We start from the raw sequence: 16356 nt of genomic DNA, 5'->3' as shown, positions 1-16356 counted from the left end.
TCTCTCTCTCTCTCTCTCTCTCTCTCTCTCTCTCTCTCTCTCTCTCTTTCAAGTATTACTTTATCTGCCGTTGCTCAAAACTCTATCTCTGCCTGTTACTTGGGGGCCTGTGGCAAACTGTGAGAAAAAGTGAGACAGACAGCGTGCATGATTTTTAGGGGAAAACCTCCTTTGCACAACAGGTGCAAGACCTCACAAGGGCTGCAGGATGACAGTCTTTGTTTCCCTCTGAGTGTGGAAGCCCTGAGCATGGATCCCTGTGCCAAGCGGCCCATCTGACCGAGAATGCAAGAGTCTGAGCCCGGCTGGGTTCTCTAACACTTGTCAAATAGCTATTTTTAGCTCGTCACAGTGAGAAAGATGAGAGCCCGGCTCAAATCCCCAATTAAAGCGGCTGGAACAGAACAACAGTGCGGGGATCACAGAGCCCGAGCTTGTGTCTTTGCACTTTTGTGTGTGTTTTTCTTTTCTGTGCGAGTGTGTGTGAGCTTGAATTGTTGAAAGTGTGTGATGGAGTCTGTGTGTGTGTGTGTTTTTATGGGCTTCTGGCACCTGCTGCAGTGTGACGGCCCCTGAGACCTCCTGCATGCAAGCAGCAAATATTAAAAGGTTTGCTGGCAGAACAGCTGTCGGGTAGCATAGCAAGAAAACAGAAAGTCCCCTGGTCCTTCCCCTTTGGGTTTGTAGGGGAAAGGACTTGTAAACAAGACCATGTCTGGAGCCGCATGTTAAATAAACAAATAAATGTCTGACACGCAAGGTGAAAGAACAACGTTTGTTTCCCACTCCAAGGGGAGTGAAGGATGCTACGGTAGAGGAAATAAGTTTTGCAGTAGCTGCCGAAGAGTCAGCAGACGTTGACATATCGTGAACATAAAGGAATGTCTCGTGGGAATAAGTGCTGATGTTCAGCCTGCCCCTGAAGTGTTGAATGTTGTAAGTGGGCAGATGACTTTGATTGGTTGGTAACTGATGCAATGTGGACTTGTTTCAGAAGTGGCATCTTATATCAAAGTTTGTAGGACACACGGTGTGACAGTCTCCAGTTATTAGCTCCCATGTGTCATTTAACCGCTGCCAACTGATATTTCTAGGTTGGCTTTTTTTTGTAGGTGGCAAAAATACATGTATCTGCTGCTCCTGGACTTCACCTGAAGCCTATATCACTTTCTTCAAAGCCAACGGACTCCATTGACAAAAAACTGTAGTTTTACCTCGCAGAACACGGGAGTATACATTTCACCCCACTTAACAATATCCGAACTAACCCCGTCAGTTATTTCCAAACATCTAATGTTTACTATACGGTGAGAGTTCGTGTTATTCATATTGATGAGCTCACATTGCTTTTTATAAACGACTGAGTTGGCGTTTCCATTTGAAAAACCTGGAAAAGAAACCAGGTAGAGTCAGGTAGAAATAATCGACTTAGTCTTAATATAAAAATATGTTTATTTAGTTTATAAACTGAAAAGGTGGACCAAGATCACACTGGCCAACATTCATTCAATTTTCAATTCAAATCAATTCGTCTCTTATCATTATTATTTGCTAAATTTGATGAATAGCACAACGGTGGAGAGGTGAAAAGTGAGCATTTGTGGTTATCACATAATCCCGTTTGAGGTGGAGGAATAAAATCTTCACGTAACTCATGTCTACATTACATAATATCTGCACCCATTGCAGAGCATTTTACGGACCGTGTGGAAGCCGTTTTCTAATTCTAAAAGGCTGTGAGGAAAAAGCAGAGTCATAAATACTAATGTCACAGAGGAAGGGTGGGTTTGCCTGGTGGCGTAGTTGAAATTGGCATGTGGTGGGAGTGATATAGAGAGGTGTGGGGCAGTGTGGCAGCCAGCTTGTACCTGTGACTAATAGGATAACATTAATTATTTGCCTCTGTGGCAACACATTGAAACACATTCATTACTTTTGTGTTTGAAGTTTTTACTAAAAGAACAAGCTGACATGAGAACAGTCACAACAGCTTCCACAATCAGAAATGATCTGAAAAAAAGGTCAATTTTCTGTGTTTGTGGTTTGTGTGTGAGTAGATTCCAGGTTGGTCAATCTATTTTGGAGTGCGGGTGTTTTTCCTCTCTTTCCTTTTGTTGCTTTAACTTGTTGCTGGAAGCATTTTAAAGTCACTCATATTGATTTAACCTGTTATGAAATGTGAGTTAATAACTAAAAACCGTCATGCCTTGTTGTTAATCAATGTCTGTTTTCTTTAATGGTCTGCTCGTTCCCTTGTCGTGCAATTTGGCCATCGATATGTATTTGACATGAAACGCCAATGTAAAACATGTCATTGTTTCATGTGAATAAGTAGACATGTTTGAAGAGAAAGACTGTGAGAGCGAGAGGGACTGACGAATTATAAGTATGAGTGTGTTTGAGTATTTACACCCATGTAACGTGTGGTGGAAGTGGGTCACGGTGACGGATCCACTCACGTCGGTCTTGTTCCAGACTGCGTGTTGGGTAAAGCACTCTGCTGTAATTCCTCATTCTGACGAGGAGAGAGTTAAGACTGTGCAACGTCACGCAAAGTGCGCCGTCTGCAATATTAATAATAGCACAAATAAATGAGGGAAGGGAATTAGTCTCAGTGCAGCGCCTATGCGATGTGACAAATTAGGTCGTCTCAGCTAACAGCGATGATGCGTCCGATCCATCGACGTGCATCAGAGGGATGAGGGGAGGTCACGCGTTAAAGTGGAGCTGACTGATGGGACACGGAGGGCTCCTAACCTGGAACAGGTCAAACACTGATCAAACTCAATCAGGGCAACATGCACACTGACAAATGCAACAAACTCCCCGTAAAATGTAGGGCAGCAGACTTGTTGGTGTTTCTTGTCAGATATCAAATACGTCACCATGTTTCTATTATAGAAGGACTCTGAAGAACTCTAAGGAAACTAAAAAGTCCCTTAGTCCAGTGGGAGAAGAAGTACTCACATCTGAGTAAAGAATTCTAGTGGAGAATTTCTCACACAGCAAAACACAATGAGGTGAAAAAGAAGGGGAACAAGGAGGGAAAGTACCAATGACGAGAAATGGGGGGGAAGCAATACAGAAAAAAGGAGTAGGCAAAAGATGAAAAATGATATTCAAAAAAGCACTACGGGAAAAATGAAAGAGAAAAGGGCAAGAAGGTGGAAAAAGGAGTAAAAGAAAGCAAGAACAAGAAATACAGAGCGTAAAAGAAAAGGGGGTAAAAGGAAGCAACAGGGAGAAAAAAGACAAATTCATCAATAAGGAGATAAAAGAGGGAAGATAGTATAAAGGAGAAATAACTACTCAAGTCAAACTGTACTCAAGTACAACGTCTGAGTAAATGTCCTTAGTTACTGTAACCTTTGCATGTCCAAGAATCTCTGACACAAAAATCCTTTGAATAAAGCTATGAGGCACTTTTCACAGGTTTCTGTTCCGCAGGTTAAGAGCAAAAGGAAAAGGAAATCACTATTGTCATTTTTTCGGGGGGCTATTTCATAGAAAAGCGATCAACTCTTTAATCTCCTCTCTCTAGTGTGCAGGTGGAGCTTTTCCTCTTTAGCACACTCACCGGCCTACATGTTAATCAAACGGGGCCGCTCCAAAATCCCACCTGGTTTCCAACGTATCCTGAGCCGAAAAGAGTAAAAAAGAAAGAAAGAAGGGTGCTGTACATGTGTGGGAGGGGATTGGAGGCTTCCTGTAACGTGTCCATTACTATTGTGTCTTTGAAAACAATGAAGACTGGATAGAGAGGAGAGCTTTAGATTTATGGATAGTTATTTTAGCTTTAATCATCCTCTCGCATTCTTTGCATTTCTACACTCATCTATGCTGTCCTGAATTGCAACAGTTACAGTTAGGGGATACTGCCGGACGAGGTGTCCATTAGCAGGAATTAACGGACAACATGGAGGCCAGAACCGTGCGACCCGCTGCCTCCGCCAAGTGCATTAATTCCTGATAATGGACACTTTGCGTATACCATGGTCACTTGCCGTATTAAAACACAAATGAAGACCGTTAAGACCATTTAGGTCATATTTAATACAGCATGATGTTTGTTTAGTAAATCATGGTACATTTAGAATAAAATAGACCAGGGGTATTCAATTAAAATTCACCGAGGTCCACTTCGAGAGAATTCCCTCACGCAAAGGTCCGGAACATCACAATAATGTCTAATTTGCGCAATGATTTAGTACCATATGTATTGAAGTAGCCGAACAGTTGTATTACCGTCTGTATGTAGTCAACAACTGGCTGTCAAATAAATTATAGAAAGTGCAATTGAATAATATCTCAACAATATTTGTCAGTTTTCAAATTTACCTGGATGAATTATAATTAATAATCAAATACAAGAATTTAAAGAAATTCAACGCCAGGGGCGTTTCTAGGATTCAAAGAAAGGGGGGGCTTAGCCCCAAGGGGAGCGGCATGTTTGCGCGCAACACGCGGGGCAATTTTTTTGGGGCCCATTTGGGGCCGTGGATATCCATTGTTTCAGACAGTTCATAGATTGGTTCAATCAGAGAGAGTGTGATGTTGCTCTGTAGTTTTGCTTGCATTCAGTATATGATAACACAAGAGACAGAATTTGAGGGTCATAGTGAAATTTGACAACACAAATATGAACTTTTCTCAAATAAAGAGAGAAAGATAATTTTCCTGCTTGTAAAGGAAAGACGGATAAACTAGCTTTCATATCCGCGTCACTCCCAAATCCTAATTCTTAAAGGGGCTGCACACAATGGATGGAGAATGGACCTGACAGTGTCAACTTTATATCATTAAGTATGATGATAGGCTATTGGATTGTATTTTGAAGGGGGAGAAAACATACAAACCAGAACGCACGCACAAATATAGCATGTTAGACTTATAAATAACTTGTCCATGTGAGAAAAAATAGTTTAATTTAATGACATCACCAAAAAAGAAAAAAAAACGGCCGTGGCTGGCCCGTGGAGACATCACACAAACGGGAGAGACTTTTCATTTCAGCAGGTTTTCGCCAGGTTTTCAGCGAAAACCTGGTGAAACGACATGAAAAAAACTCTCCAGGGCCGTCACCGGGGCTGTCCAGTTCGGATTGGACTATGACAAGATGGCTGGAGATCGTTGGTTCACCCAGTTATACAGGAATAGAGGCCGGTCACTTACGGGCCAGCGGTTGGAGGTGGTCCCGTTTGGCGAAACTGGCGCTACGCTCCTGTGCGACGTCTCCACAGGCCAGCCACGGCCGGTTGTTCCCGACGAATGGAGACAACAGGTCTTCAACGCTATTCATGGGCTGTCGCACCCTGACAAGTTCGTCTGTGCCGGGACTTGTGTGGTGTGCCAGCGCTCCAAGGTGGACCGTCACACAAAGACTCCTTGAGCACAGTTCTCGGTTCCAGAAAGGAGGCTCGATCACGTGAATGTGGACTTGGTAGGACCTTTGCCCCCATCCTGTGGTTTTACACATCTCCTCACAATGGTAGACTGGACCCTGGACCCTGGACCACTGGACCCTGGACCTTCCTCCTGCCATGGCCCTGCTGACTCCCACTGTTAATATCTTTTTTATAATTACTCACATTACTATTTTTATCACCAATACCATTAATGCTCATTATTAACTTTGCTTCTTCACCGGAGTCTCTGTGCTTTCTCTCCTCACAGGTTTCCATGTATCCTGATACCTGGACCCTGGTCTTGCCTCCTGCCGTGGTTCTGTCATGTGCACTGAATGTGTTGTAACTCTGTAAATGTTGTTCATTCTGTACACATCTGTTGCACTTCTGTCCATCCTGGGAGAGGGATCCCTCCTCTGTTGCTCTCCCACGGGTCTCTCCCTCTTTTCTTCCCGTTAAAGGGTTTTTGGGGGAGTTGTTCCTGTTCCGATGTGAGGGTTCTGGGACAGAGGGTGTGTACAGATTGTAAAGCCCTCTGAGGCAAATTTGTGATTCGTGATTTTGGGCTGTACAAAAATAAATTGAATTGAATTGAACCTGTCCCTACTGTTTTCAACAACTCCACAGAAGACACCTGGACAGCTCTGAGGCAGACCGTCACATTTCACTCTGACGACGTAGCATGGCGCTAATTTCTTATAAAGATATTTCATTTTATTTCATTTGATTGTGGTTAGGCTTCCTGGGGGGCTCCCAACCCATCTTAGTTATGCTGGGATGTGAACTTCTGTTGACGTGAAGGTCTATCACAGGAGTATTCAATTAAAACTCCAAATAATCTCCTCGTGCAAAGGTCCGGATCATTACAATAATATCTAATTTGCGCTATTTAGTGCCATATATATAGTAACAACGTATGTGTGTAGTCAACAACTGTCAAATCAAATAAAGAAAGTACACATCACTTATATTTTAAAAATTATTATTCTCAGTTTTCAAATTTAACTGGATGGATTATAAATGATACATAGAAATACATAAATAAATGTTCTCTCATTTCAAGTAAAATAAGGGCTCCATCTAAAATAAAATACACAAAACAGAACTTTTGGAAAACTTGCATCTTAAAAGAAAGTGCTTGATTTTAGAAAAATGAATGAAAATGAAAAAGGAAAGAGTTTGGCTGGAGTTAACTTATTTCTTCTGTTTTGTTAAATCCATTTCACATCATAACGGTCTCAGTCCACTTTATAATAAACTATCTCTACACATCTCAACATCTTGCCCTCAGTTCAGACTGGAGTGTTTGCTCAGAAGAGTTATGTTTGGTCTCGTGGTGGCGTTACACATCGGTGCGTTTAATATCGGCCACGGTATCTGAACACATGAGGCAGAGTGGTTTAGTAGCGCCAGCAGGAAGAATGAACAAATAAGAGTCCGTCCATTCTTTGTTAAAAGCTGTGTTTCCGAGGTCCACTCCCACTGCTCTCTCTCTCCCCGTCTCTCGACTCATGATGTATTTTGGAATACACATATTCGATTGGCTGAGTAGCATCACGTGAGATGATTTACAACTCGTGTAGCCTAATTGGTCGGTGCGTTTCCTGGACTGCTGACCGAGAACTGTAAAGGCTAGAAAAGCTGCGCAGGTTAAAATAGAAACGCTCTGCCAAAATGTATAATTCTCAATTATCCATCAGTTATACGTCCGGGTCCGGATAGGACAGCGTCTGGGTCCGGATCCGGACCGCGGTCCGCCTATTAGTAACCCCTGAAATAGACCATAAAGCAGGGTATGTTTTAGGGCGTGGCTACCGAGTGATTGACAGGTCTCTAACACGGCTTAAACCCTTTCACAGTGTTTAACATTGCGATGATCAAAAACCGAGATAACCTAACCTAAATTAAAGGCTGAAGAAACGCTGGTACACGGAGTTACCAACTAGACCCTAAAACTGTGTCAGAGCCTTCCTAAACACCCCATGTTATTGCTCCAAAAATGCGTTGTGTCTTCTGATATGTTTAAGGTATGGCTAAGATGGAGCCACTCAAATGTATGGTTAATGTTGTGAAAGACTTTAAAACTAAGTAGCATTGATTGTTGGAGACAGAACCCAAATTGTGGACTCCGGTGTTGAAGTCTTATGCAAAGTACACCTGACTTTCCACCCTGACCTCCACAATAAGTCAAATCTAAATCGATGCAGCTTACAACACTGTTGTACACTCTTAACCAGGATGAGGAAAAACTCTCAAGAGGTTTTGTGGTGGTGTAACAACATCACACTGCTTTTGCCTTTGCTACTGAGAGAGGACCAGTGTACAACTGCAATAAGTCTCTTGTTAAGCATTGGAACAAATTAGTAATGCCGTCATTGTTTCTGGTGATAAAAGTCTTGGAGTTGTGGCCTTTCACAAAGAGGGAAATGTCACAGTAAAAACACCTTGACCAGCCAGCAGGAGCTGTTGGTGTGATAATAAATACCCTTTGACCTAATCATTTGCTTAGCTATGACATCATTATATAAATTACTTTTAGTTTGGACCACCTGAAGGACTGGCCACCTCTCCAAGGTCCCTCCCTCTCACCCATTGCATGCTAAATAGGCTCCAGCCCCAACAACCTTGACTAAATGGGGATAGAAAAAGGGGCGCATGCATATGATATCACTTTTGATATCATATAGATATCAGATGAGATGAGAGAGGTAGATGTTGCTTCCTTTCCATCGCTTCCAACCATTCCAGCATGTCAGTATTGTGTCCCTGTCCTGAAACTTAGCTGTCTTTTTGGAATGCCAAATTGCCAATTCTGTTCATTACCCTTTGATTCTTGTACAGTTCCTACTTAAACCTGCTCTGCCTCCCTGCACAACAACCGTGACAATAAGCATACATGATTTGAATGGTGGATATTAGCAAATACTAATACCTTACTTAATTGAAGCTACTGAGAACAAAAAGACAATCAAGACAAGCTGCTTTGTGGTTTATTCCTACTTAATTCTTTAAAGAAAACTTTAAAAATTGATGCTGTAGATTAAAAAACTAAAATGCCTGAGACAAAGAATTATTAGGAGAAGCCCATGAAAACGATATAATCAAACTGGAAAGGACACAAGCATCTTGATGAAGGAAAAACGGCATGAAAGAAGAAGACATGGAGCATAAAAGAAACCCTCAAATATAAAGATGCTTTTTCACGGCCAAACAACACCAGGCTGCTGCTGACACAAGCCCAGGGGCAATGCCATTCAACTCGTTATTCATGCCCTGGCTACATTTCTCCAGAGGCAGCGAACATCTCATCTTTCTATTCATCTTCAAAAAGTCTTCAAATGACTGTGTGGCCTGAATAGTGCGTCTGTACACTTTGGTGGGTTCAAAACCCACCAAGGCTGTGCACCACAGATTCTGCTCTGAATAGATGTTTTCATGTGCAAACCCTCCAAAAGCAAGTCTGGTTGAGACTCGGATGAAAAGACAACCAACTCAAATTAGGAATTAATTTGTATGAAAATCAAGACTTGTATCCTTTGCAGAAACAAGAGAAGTACTGAACACAGATGTGGTGTTAATCGTATTGCTGTTGAGACTGACGATGTGGTGGGTAGATGTGTGGATTCATTGTTCCAGGCTCAGCTAGATCTTCTCCCAGACAGCTGCCTGGTATTAAGGTGCTGCCTTTTGGATAGAAGTCAAAGCTGCAGTGAATTACTCTGTCACACACTTTTTTCATTTCTTCGAATGAGACAATGTGTGTGCAAACAGCATATGGCTTTTTGAAGACGTTAATTTTTTTAAAAACTCCTTCAAATACTTTTACTAATCTGGAAACTTTCATCCACATATCTGGGCCTTCACTGTGGAATTCAATGCGATGCGAAAGTTTCAGAGACACCAAACAGTAAATGGACCTTGTGATGAGAATCTTTAGTCAAAATAAAGAAACTACAAAATGTGTGAATTAACTGAAACAATGACCAAAGCTTTTCAAATTACATTGCCTAACTTAACCCACAAACCTTTAGGATATACATCTTGAGTTTGTTTCTCAAATCTCATCCCCACATTTCTTCTGAGCTCACCGTTAAAGAGATGGTTAGGACTTATCCATCAGTGCATTATCTACAGTAAACACTTTAAAACAACTAAGTTACACAACAACACTAACTAACTAACCAATCGAGGCAGCGGTAGACAAACAACTCCCATTTTCTCTGTGGGGTTAAATTACTGTTTTTGTCAATGGAGTCTTATGACTTTGAAGAGAGTTTAGATTGATAAAACAGCTGCAGTTTCCCGTCGTAAATGGTTATCTGAGAGAGGCCTTAACCTCCAGTTCTGCAGAGTGAAGTCGATGCAGAAGTATCTTAAAACGTGCATTCTCTCTACTGACCACCAGGGGGCGACTCCTCTGGTTGTATAGAAGTCTATGAGAAAATGACTCTACTTCTCTCTTGATTTATTACCTCAGTAAACATTGTAAACATGAGTTTATGGTCTCAATCTCTAGTTTCAAGTCTTCTTCAATACAGCATGATGTTCATTTAGTACATTATGGTCCATTTAGAGTCACACAGACCATAAAGCAGGGGATGCTTTAGGGCGGGGCTACTGTGATTGACAGGTCGCTGCTCCTACCAGAGCCGTATACGGCAGCTCTATGCCACTCCTACACATTGCAAATACAGTCACTTCCGTTCATTGTTTGCGAAAAATAACAACACGGCGAAGGCCGTAATCCAAGATGGCGATGGGCAAAATCGTCGAACTCGATGCCTCAAAACGGCAGTCCATAAACCAATGGGTGACGTCACAATGACAACATTCCACTACTTACTGTATATACAGTCTATGATCTGACAGCAAGGTAAAGCTGAGAAAACATTTTAAATATAGCTTACACACAATACAACTGATACTGTTTTTTCTTCAGGTGGCTAAAACGTTTTGCTGCTGCCCCAGTCCACAATTGCTTCACTGAGCCACTGAGGCTATGAAGGCAAAGCAAAGAAACTAGTTCAAGACTTGTCATATACTTCTTTGCCTGAAGCTAAAATCAATTAAAGTCTGGAGCCGCAGCCCAATATAACAGTCCAGATAAATCATCCCCTAACAAGGAGACTGACATACTTCCTCTGCATAAAATGCCCTCTGATTAAATTGCCCATTTGGCAGAATCCCAAGCGTCAAATCCTTGGTTCTCCCTTGATGGTGATCTGCTCCTCCAGAGCCACACTGCAACTGATGTGATGTGTGTCCTCATTATGACAGGAGAGGAGAGGACAAAGTGTTTGGTGCTGATTCACCTCTGCGCCCTCACTGAAATGCTGATCCTGGCTTATATCAGACCGCAGGTGAGCTGAAAATCAAATCAAATGGGAGGAGCCAAGTTTGGAAACGATACAGTTTTTTGAGCGAGAAACGGAGGTTTGAGGAAGCATCTTGATTTAAACAAGCCTCACACCGTCCCAGAGGCTGCCGGTGCTAACGGCCGTAATCCTGCTGTGTTAAAACACAGTCTGGCCCCAGTTTTATGGAACAAAGTATCCTGAGGATTACTGTTCACATGGACGGCCAGAGTGCAAATCAACAAAAACAACAACAACAAAAAGACGGATTTACACAAACAACAAAGCAACAAGGCTGGAAAGTAAAAGTAGTAATGGTGCATTATTCTAGTTTTCCATAAAGGGTGGTTTCAAGAGATCTAATAAAAGCACAGGGAATAAAAAAATGTTAATATAGGTCAGTGTTTAAGCTCACCATGGTACCACAGACAACACAAGCTACGAATATCCTAGCAGTGTTTTAGACATTTTTACATCCGGCTTTCTCAATGTGAAACACAAACAAGTCCCCCAAACACAGAATTAATAAAATTAGAGACCACCTTGCGATGGGATCACACCAGCAGTGACGCCAAGTCGGACCAGGGTGTCCCCTTTGCCCCCCCCAATTTGGAACTCAGCCTTGATCTCGACTACACACCTTGAATGAAAGTTTCTGCAGCACCACATTTTGCCATGATGACTCACACACAGACTCACAAAGACAAGAACAACACCAGTCGTGGCTGATAACCAGCAATCAAATATATAAAAAAGGAAAACGTGTTTCAGATATAACATCATATACATATACTGCCAGAAACGTGAGGCTTCCTTTCTGTTCATTTTCAAGTTTTTGGTTGCTAGTGCCACAACAAATCAGATTTGAGTTAACCTTGAGGAAAATAATCAAGTCTTGTTTAATCCCTATTGGATAGGAACCCTAAAATGGACAAAAAAAACACACAAATACGATCATAAAACTATAACTGGCGCACTTAAATCATCTCCACATCTGAGGATTATTAAAGTGATTCCATTGTGATGAATACGGGAACAAAGAATAGCAGTTATTGCCATAGACACACACCAGACCTACAAAGGAATGCTATAAATAACAATGGATTCATATGTAAATGGTGCAAGAATACCATATCTTATTTCATGTCCAACAACAAGTAAAACTGATGAAAAGTAGTTTGAGGGTTTTTGTTGGGAAGAAGCATCAAAATGAACTCACCAGCTTTTCAGTGAAGGAGACATCGCAACAAAGCTCCCACCTCTTTAATGCCCATCGTCCGTCTCCAACAGAAAAACGCGTTCATCTCCGTTCAGGACACTTTCCTCTCTTCCTCTTCCTCTTCCTCTGCCTACATTCAACTGGACTTTTCCAACATCTGTCGCATCAGAGTCGCGCAATCCACTTTCGCCCTCCTACTTCATTAATGTCCTTTCCTTTCTCTCCCCCCGGGCTGCAGAAACACCTCGGGGGAGTTTTGGGATAATTGCGCTACTAGAATAATTTAGGTCGACTCCTGTCCGTGTCTGCCGTGTTGTGCTGGGGAGAAGCTGCCGCGCTCTGACCGCCGCTCTGCTGATTGCCCCCCCCCTCCCTCCGCATCTCCATCCCTCCGCTCGGCTGGAGCTCAACACCACGGATCCGCGGCTGGATCCGCGCCATGTGTCGGGGCCGTAATGCCTTAAATCGCCATGTAACTATAGTGAAACGTACGGATGACTCTATTACAGTTGTAACAAACCCGAATCAAGTCGGTACTTTTTGTTAACGAAACAACATTTTCGCTTAAATATAAAAAAGAAGGTCAATCCCATCGTCATGCTCGTTTTTACCATCCATTCATTATATGTTCACTGCTTTTATGAATCAAGTGCATGACAGTGCATCCAGGCTTCCTAATAGAAGTCTGGATTTGGAAGTAAATCAGAACCAAGTGAAATATGACCACCTTAATTTGTTTGTTTATCATATTTTATTGTACATTTTCATATGTTCTCTTTTTAAATGATGTATATTACTATTGCACTTTGTTTAAGCACAAACCACCGAGCCATATTCCTTGTGTAACTTGACAATAAACCATTTCTGATTTAGATACTGATTCTGTCTATGAAGTACAGAACCATTTACATTTTGTAGTTTGCATGATTTCTTTCACTTTACAAATGATATAACTGCACTTCTCTGACAACTAAAGTTTTAAAGTATCAGGGTTTGCTTATAAAATATGGCCTATAAGGGTCCGCTCATTGCATTTAATGCATAATCAAAGTCAGAACTGGCAGCAGTTTGACTGGAAACATGTCCACTTGACAGCTTTAGTTAACCCTTTGTATATTAATGAAGAAGTTAGAAATATGGAATATTCCTGTAATTTACCCGTTTTTTTCAAATTATTTCTGGCGAATTTCAAAGAAACAGCACAGAAATGTTAGAGTTTAGTTTAACAGTTCCAATATTGCACCTTTAGCTTAGGAAACAGACATTAGAGCTTTCTGCGTGTATTAGGTTTGTTTGTGAATCACAAATAAGTTTCTAATTAAAGTTCATGCAGATCTTTTTAAGGAGGTCAGGGTGGATGGACGTGTCAAACACCCTTTCACACACTTTTCACCCTTCATTGTTTTTTAGGGGTTTTCTTTGCAACGCTGAGATTGTTTTTCTCAGACCATAAGTAGATTTTCAGGGTGCAGATTTTGAGTCTGTAACTTAAATAACATAAGAAACACATTTAGTGTTTTACAAAACCAATGTGTTTTGTTGCATTTTTGTTTTGTTTCAATTTACAAAGTCAATCACTTTTAACCTGCCGTTGTCTTCCCAGATCTTAGCTTTTGATTTGCTGAACACATTGTTATCCTAACCAATAGAAATGACGACCAAAGCTATGAAAATAACACACGATGTCTGAGTTCTTCATTCATCAATGTTAGTAAGTAAAGATAAATGAAGTAGTGCTTCACTATGAACCAGCTGCAATCCCACAACACTGTTTCACACTGCATGCAGCAGCTTTTCTTCGTCAACAAGGTAACAGTTAGAACACATCCAAGGTGCCGGAGATGTGCACATAATCATAACATGGGTGGCAAAATCCCCAAGCTGTCAGCTCTCAGGGGATTTGTGAAATTTTTCCTTTTTCTTGTTATCCGCCACACTGAGTGAGTGCTGGCATGTTTCCGGGACAGTACATTACTATCACAGCTCGGAGGGGGAGATATGCAGAAATGCGTGGGTAAGCCAAATCTCTGGATTGAACAACAGCTGGGTACAATAAAGATGAGTAGGCTCCGACCCTAGAGGCGAGGAACACCCCCTTCCTCCCCTTACACATGCATACAGATGCACAAATAAACACGTATGTACAAACACACTCATGCACACACTGCTTTATTAATGATGCTTCAAAACAGATTAACTGAGTTCAGATCTGACATCCCGGGAATTATCCTTTAAAACAGGGTTCACTACGGTCATATGGACGTATATCCCTTTGTGAGGTGAGTGAGCTGACTGACCAGCTGTTGTCTTATTAAAGCAGTTATGATCGGCGATGCTGGAAAATGAGAATGTGACTCCTTCTCATCATCGACCTTTTCCTCTGCGGTCGGAACAACAGAGACGCACGCTGCAGGCTGAAAACTCACCTGCTTAACATGGACCTGACGTTGCACACACACACACACACACACACACACACACACTCATTTTCACTACTTATGAGGACCATCTGGTATGCAGTGTTCTTGAACCGATTCTAACGGGGAAAAGTCTTTATAGCTGTTCTAAATGGAGGCACTGGAAGCCTGTCCTCAATTTATTTTATTAATTAAATTAATGTCCGTGCAATTCTGTACATGGAGGTTGGGCTGGATGTATGTGTTAAACACAGGACTGTCATCCAGGAGATTCACATTTTTTCACATATTTTTTATTTACCTCCGTAACTTAAATAACGTAAGAAACATATATTAAGCCAAACCATTAAGTGTTACTGAACAAAACCAAGTGTTTTTGTTGCGTTTTTGTTTTGTTTCAATTGACAATGTTAACTTCGTGTTTAAAACCATTACATGGTCCGCATGCCTCTCAAAGTTTGAAAAAAACGTGTTCTGACTGGCTCCTTGTTGACAATTGGCTCCTGATCGGCTCTGTGGTATCCTTGAGCCAAACACTTCCACCTCCTTCAAAAGGACACCAACCAACCAAATAGGCTATTTACCAAGCAAAAGCAGCATCTCGTGTCCTTCCTGTAGATTTGTCCCCAGCGTCCTCCACGGCAGCTTCCACGCTGGCGAGAGCACCACTTGTGTGAGTACGTACTCGAGGACAGTGCGCCCATTGACCAACAACATGGCGAGTCCTTAAAGTAGGAGGTCAGAGTGGTGTTTGACTTTGGTACCAGAGACACATTCAAGTTGATTCATCTCACCTGAAGAGTTGGGGGGACAACGTTGGTCAGTTGGTTTATACATTTTTCCAACATTTTTCTAGACTTTCCAAAGAAATGTCTAATATGCAGTCCGACAAGAAAGTCTTTCTATAGAGCTCATTCTTCATGCAGAGCCTTATCCATTTTTGACACCTCCCTCTGGACAACTTTTACATTTTAGATGTTTTACTGGTATGGCTGAAAATAGCAAAGTCTATAAAATATTGTTCCTTTCAATACTTTTATATCGTGGAGTTTGACGCAGTCTTTTGGGGCCACTTGCAAGGTTGTGGGATTTTATACATATTGACTGAGCCATATTGAAGTTTTAAACTCCATTTTGGGATTGAGCCAAACACCTGCCAGAATGCAATCGGGGATCCCTTTCACAACAGATTCTTACATTGTCAACGACTTCGATGGAGTATCCACCCGGTCGGTAGTTGTAAAGGTACATGCAGTCAGGGGTTTTCTTCACAATGCTGAGATTGTTTTTGCTTTGAGTTCTGCATTTTGGCTCCCGGTAGGCGACGCTGGATTGGGGCTCAACCTCACTTTCCATTTTAATTAATCCTCATTCGCCTGTGGTTCTCTGATTAGAGCGGGGCAGCCTTGCGCTTCCTCTTTTCCCTGAAGCGGAACACGGAGCATCTGCCAGGCAGGAAGCTGCTCTTGACGGACGAGAGGATGGAGGTGACGATTGATGCACATGAAGGTGCAGGAGGTTATTGGGTTTGACAGCAGTCAGCAGACAGCGAGGTTGAATTAGGTCTTGTTATAATATATTTGAAGGAGCGCCAACATACATGCAACCGTCTAGAAATTATCCATAACAATAATAAAAGCAGCATTCCACAATTTAATGAATCAGATGTATTTTGAGATGTGCTGATTTTTTCGATGAAGTAAGACCTGGAGGAAGTAGCGTGCAGACAGCTCATCAACAGCTGTTCATAGAAAGGACAGTTCATTGAACAAACAATCTGCACATGAAACTGTATCAGACAGAGTTTTGAGAGGACAGCAATGCATTTGGTAAATTCCGGATGGGTTTAATTAGATCTGGCCCCTATGGACCGGAGCCAATTAGGAAGGAAGTCTCATGAAGCCTGACCTTTGGCCCCCAGGCGCACCTCCTGTGAAAATCCTAAAACTATAGCAGCAAAG

General features: G+C 41.9%; 1 protein-coding gene across 1 annotated transcript in view; it reads right to left on the bottom strand.

The window, feature by feature from the left end:
• Positions 1-12276, bottom strand: part of lingo4b (leucine rich repeat and Ig domain containing 4b) — a 20047-nt gene extending 7771 nt beyond the window's left edge. The window contains exon 1 of the mRNA XM_031867297.1: positions 11979-12276. The gene's annotated coding sequence lies outside the window, so the exon portion shown is untranslated. The remainder of the gene's footprint in view (positions 1-11978) is intronic.
• Between the last annotated feature and the right edge of the window lie 4080 nt (positions 12277-16356).

This window comes from Anarrhichthys ocellatus, unplaced genomic scaffold, assembly GCF_004355925.1.
Source record: "Anarrhichthys ocellatus isolate YVR2014 unplaced genomic scaffold, GSC_Weel_1.0 scaffold39, whole genome shotgun sequence".
Lineage (NCBI taxonomy): Eukaryota > Metazoa > Chordata > Actinopteri > Perciformes > Anarhichadidae > Anarrhichthys > Anarrhichthys ocellatus.
Note: the sequence above shows the minus strand (reverse complement) of the source record. Positions and strands in the feature narration are given on the sequence as shown.